Source organism: Chamaea fasciata, unplaced genomic scaffold (assembly GCF_029207755.1).
Source record: "Chamaea fasciata isolate MVZ Bird 193981 ecotype frontalis unplaced genomic scaffold, bChaFas1.0.hap1 SCAF_3, whole genome shotgun sequence".
Classification (NCBI taxonomy): domain Eukaryota; kingdom Metazoa; phylum Chordata; class Aves; order Passeriformes; family Sylviidae; genus Chamaea; species Chamaea fasciata.
Window position 1 is genome coordinate 3281813 of NW_027094088.1, and position 5656 is coordinate 3287468.

The following is a 5656-nucleotide window of genomic DNA, read 5'->3' on the forward strand; positions in this document are numbered from 1 at the left end:
AGTTAACAGCGCCGACGGTGAGCGCTTTTCCAGGCCTAGCCCAGGTTCTTTGGCCGTCCCAGCTGCTCTTCCCACTCCTCTTTGCCTTGGAAAACCACTTTTTCCTGCCTTGGCCACTGGTTCCAAGGGCTCAGTGATTGTGAGCACACAAGGCCTCAGCAGGATGCATTTAACTTCTGCCAGAAGGATGGACACCCCACAGCAGTGTGGGGAAGTTTTAGGTGAATGATACCAGCCTGCTCTGCTCCCTCAGGCTGCTGCCTTTGACTACATACTAAGGGGCTTTCCCTAGAGCTGTTTAAAGAATAAAATAGTAATCTGGTTTGCAATTAGAAGTTCTTAATCTGTATCACTCTGATTCATAATATTAGTCACTAATGAATATTCAGCCTGCTGCTGGGTGTTTGTGAAAATGCTCTCAAGCCCTCAGAGTTTAAAAAATTTTAGCCTCAGCGATATTCACCAAGGAATTTACAGGTTGCCATTCTGCCATCTAGAAGTATTTTTCATTCAGAGATCAGAAAAAAATCTCAGCCATTTTTTAGTTTTCTGGTCAATCAGAAATGAATAAATGCAGTCAAAGTAAATGCTTTATTTTGAGTAACGAAAAGCAATAGCTCTCCTTCTGGATTGGCCATGTAAGTATTAAATTTACAGGTGTCAGAATCTGTTTGCAAAATCTTACTTATTAAAAGAAGGGTTGTATTTCCACCTCCCACAAAAGGCATAGATAAACTCCACTGTAATTTCAACTCATCCTGTTTCTGCACTGTACTAATTGGCAAAGTTGCTCCTCTGGCAAAGGAGGCTTTGATGATATTATAGGCACTTTTTACTTTGTCTGAAGCCAAAGTGTTTCCTTCTCCTGATGAAAATGGGCAAGAAAGGAAGGAGATGAGATAGTATCATTTGAATACCATCTTGAGGATTTTTTTCTCCTCTGTTATTTTTCTTCTCAGTCACTTTGATTATGCTGATAAAAGGCAGGATGGGTTTCAGGACACTACTTGCCATTTTAAAAGAAAATAAAGAGCAACCAAAAAGCACTGCTTCTTCCTTTTCAACAACTGAATTGATCTTTGCCTACACCCCTCACCAAGAATCCGACTTCTTATGGCTAGCTAGCAAACATAAAGTAAAACACCTGTTTACCAGACACAGAGCTGTGTGTCTGCCATTGCCAATCCATCTGTGGAACATAAACATAACTTTCACCAGCTGCTTCTTTTAGCATGGGCTGGTAATGGAAGCCATTATAGAGCATATCAACAACATACTTTCCTAATAATCATGGGCCAGAGCATCACAGGGTGTAAATTGGCAGATCCTCACAGAAGGTGATACTGATTTACGCCATCAGAGGATCTCACCCCTCCGTGTTTGTTTTCTTCACACTCTCCTCCTTTTAGCACCCTTATTTTCCTAGTTTCCAGTTTGTTTCTGGCTTTTTTTTTCCTTTTTCCATTATATTTTACTAATGAGGCAACATGTTGTGAAACAATTCCTGGGCCAGGCTCAAACAGTAATGGATAATTACCTTGGGTACACACAGCCTCAATATTAACGACTCTAAAGAAAACCTCTGAAGATTCAGAGGTGTTATACTGCAAGGACTCCAACTGGATTTGGGCCAAATGCCCCATTCATATAAACATGCTCAACTCTATTGACTCCAGGAGAATTATACCTGCATTTGTTTGTGCAAATGTGCTGGAGGTGATTCACAAAATCATGCCCAACCACGTCCACTCTCTTTAGATTTAAATTGAGCTTGAAATCTCATAGTGCAAACAGCAGATTCCTTTTTTGTCTCGTATGAAGGCTGGTGTGTTACAACTATAATTAAATTGCTGATAGATCCCCTTATCTCCCAGCGTGCTCCAGGATGCAGTAATGAGGCTCTGCTCTTGACAAACATCATCGTACCTCTTTCCTTGTGTCACATCATTTAGGCAGGTCAGGATCTTGATGGTGACCCAAGACAACATTCATCCTATGGCCAGGCTGCTCATTTTCCTTTCAGTGAGCAGGGCAGCAAGGCCTCAGGACTTTTTGACTCTTCATTTTCCAGTTAGAAGACAACCTGAAACTCAGAAATGAAATTCCACTAGTATGTGAAGCTCTAAAATGAAAAAAAACCAAACTTGTGCATCTTTAGAGATGTCAAATATAGGGACACACATCCTGTTGAGTTCAGCCCAGAAATGGTAGCAGTCCCTGAGACTTTTCCATTGGAATTCACTTTCCTCTGGTTAATTTGGAGTAGTGCTTTCCAGGACTCCTGCAACTGCAAAAAAAATCAATGCTTACCTCTAATATATTCAGACTTAAAAGTGTGCAACCTTATTTAAAATGCACTGCCAGAGCACATATTTTCATGTATCGTTATGTCTAAATGCATGATAACCAGGTTGAAAATCAAATTAGCTATGTTAAGGTGAATATTACAATGTGACTACTACCTGCTGTGCCATGAATGAATCTTGTAAACACAATCAAATCTCTTTCCTCCTCTCTCCCCCTCTCACGCACAGAGACACATGCGTGCCCTTGCACAAGAAAAGAGATTCTTCACCTTCTGCCATCACAGTGTCACAGCAGCTCATGTTTATTGTGGATGACATCTTCAGCTACAACTCAGCAGGAGCTCTGGTACGCTGGAGTTGAACATCCTACCAGGAAAATCAGCAGTGACATTAAAGCCGCTTCATGAATAATGAAAAAATAAATACCGCGTTTACTGTAGGTACACAAAATGCTTTGTTTAACTAAAAGTGTTTGCAGAGAAATTCCGGGTCTCTGAGGGTAGATGCTGTTTTATTAGCTGTGGGCAGAGAACTTATTTAGACGGAGCTGTTTTCATTATATTCGTAATTTTCTCAATTATACAAATGAGGGAGCATGTGATGAGTACTATTAGCAGGATGCAGACTTCTCTTAGAAAACCCTAAACTCTTAGAAAAAAAATCACAAAACAGCAAATCCTCAGTTCTGGCAGCTGGGAGTCTTTCAGCCACTTACATTCTGTATAAGGAGGTTTACATGTGCCTCCCAAGCCCAGATTTGTGTAAGAAGAGTTTTAATCACTTATACGGGGCAAAAAGGCTTCAGGGACGGTAATGCAATTACATAAGTGCATAAGGCAAAAGAGAATTCAATTTTATCAATGCCATAAAAGGCAAACTTATTCCTGGACCCCAGGAAAAGACACTCAAAACATGACTGTACCACGTCCAGAGTTCTGCTGGCTGAACCCTTGTGTGCTCCTGCCAGCCCTCAGAAAGCTCACAATCACAGAATTCAGGGAGAAGAAACAAGCTTACCCTGAATTATGGGGTTATGGTGACCAGAGTTTTTATATAAATGCTGTTTGCAGTGGAAATGCTATATTTTTGTCTTATTAAGAACTGAGAAAACACACTTTTTTTACTCAGCAGTAATGTGTCAGGCAAAAGGGAAAACTTTCAATGATTTCAGGCTGAAACTTGTGATCCTAAAATATAACAGCTGTTAATGAAACAGAAAAATACTTGGTTCCAGAAGTGGAAGAGAGTCTCACTAACAACCCTTAAAAGAAAAAATAAAATTAAAAAATGCTGTTATTCCCCATTCTTTGGAATGTTTTATCCATATTCATAGCGAGAACCCTGAGAAATGTCCCCAAGTGCCAAAAAGTATGAAAACTAATATCAAACACATTGTCAATATCCTACTAACTATTAGTTATGAATTTATCAGCAGGAAAATCCTTATTCTCAGTAGAATTTTCTGAAGGGCAATATGGCAATCATAAATAATCAACCTCGTAAGCAGAGAAACTTTAAGCACAGGCTTAAAATTAGTTATTTAAGAGACCCATCTTCTCTCTGAAGGAGGGTGAATAGATTTGGTTTCTACCTTTCACTGAGGTGAAAGGCACAAGAACTGGTCTTTTCCATAAACCAAGGTCATCAATTTTTTATATAGAGCAGTATATTTTATGACTTCTTTCTTGTGAGTTCAAGTTGCCTGCATTTCCTATTCATAGAGAAGTGCTCATTTCCTGTTTGAAAACACACATGTATTTACTCTCATTCGTTTAACAACATTCTAAATGGCAGTAACAAAAAACAATAAACAGAAATAATCCACCTAATTACTGCCTGTACACAAAACCTCTACTCATTCTTATTCTTTGTTTTTAAGCAAGACAGAAAACTAAGAGCATTTTATTTTGCCTTTTTTTTTTTTTTTTTTTTTTTTTTTTTGCCATGTGCCAATGCTTGGGGAAAAAAAACAAAAAAAACAAACAAAAAAAGGAGATAACTCTAAGGTATGTTAGCTCTTTAAACTTTCACTACTGTCAGGTGGGCCTAGGCAGGTGGTTTAGAGCTTCTCCTTACCAGCTGCAAGGATAAATCATGACCTGAGAGAGGGCCAACATTTAGATTTGACATGTGGGAAGAGGTGCATCCCCCCGACACAGAGGCAAAAGTATTAAAAATAAGCAAATGTACGAGCAAGTAAAACCCCATGAACTAATGAGGAATGTGTCAGTCAATAGCAGTGCAGGCTGGATTTCTACTATACAAGAAAGGTAAAAGTATTCTAGTAGGTCACTTAGTTACTTCAACCAGATGGAATCCAAAATGTTCAGAAAATTAAAAATCCATTTATTCCTCCAAAGTTGCATTCCATCTGTTTTCAGACATTTATGGAATCTTTTTGCATACAGGATATGGCAACCACTGGTGCCTTGGAAATACTTCTCCTTCATGCAGCTCACGGAAAACCAGACTGGATATAGACAGCACTGAAGAAAACTCTTTTATTCAGGTGCTCTACCTTACCTTCAAAAATCTAGGAAATTATACTTCTGTTTAAAACAAAGGAACCATAAAATTTAGTGTATTATTATCTGCAAAAATACAACAGGAACTTTTAATGTTAAAAAAAAAAAGAACCAAAACAAAACCAAATCAGGCAATTCCTTGCTCTTTCCACCTTGAAAATTTGAACTTTCCTGCCAGTCTGTTTCTCATTTTCAGCTTGTGGAGACAATAAGAATGATTCAGATGGTCTGAAGGAATGCAGCCTGGCATGTAGTGATCTCCACCCTGAAGATAAAAGTGACAAAATTACCGCAGGGGTTATGAGCTCTAGCCCTCATCAATCAATTTTCCAAGAAATATTTTATTTCATTCAACTACACATTGTGCCTAGATCTAACTTGGGTATGGTCCCCTTCCTCCTTTCCTTGTTCTCAGCATCTTCAGCCCCACCAGATGGAAGGATATCATCTGGCACGCAGGCCAGGCCAAATTTTCTGTATATGACACAAACATCCACATTTCCTGTTTCCATAGGACCTTCTCCTCTTTGCAGTCAGTGGCTCACTCAATACTTCACTACCAATAAGCTTTTTTCTGCTTGGTGCAAAGTGTGTTTTATCCCCTGGTGAATCTCACCCATAAGTGCAGGGCTGTACCTCTGTTGTCAGGCAGTCATATTCCCATTTCTCTCCTGATTATTCACATTAAATCACCCACAACTTCTGTGTCGGAGCTGACTGCATGGCTTTGAGGTGAAAGACATTCAGCAGGTAACTCTGTCCCAGGAATGTTTTTTATAGGGCAAAACCACACCAGATTTTGTGTCCTTAAAGAATCCTCCCATG

At 39.3% G+C, this 5656-nt stretch overlaps 1 long non-coding RNA gene across 1 annotated transcript; it reads right to left on the reverse strand.

The window, feature by feature from the left end:
* Nucleotides 1–595: 595 nt before the first annotated feature.
* LOC136286316 (uncharacterized) lies at nt 596–2663 on the reverse strand. The gene is made up of 3 exons (XR_010719849.1): nt 2576–2663; nt 2182–2287; nt 596–2083 (listed from the first exon to the last, which is right to left on the reverse strand). It is a non-coding gene; the product is annotated as an uncharacterized lncRNA (long non-coding RNA).
* Nucleotides 2664–5656: the final 2993 nt, after the last annotated feature.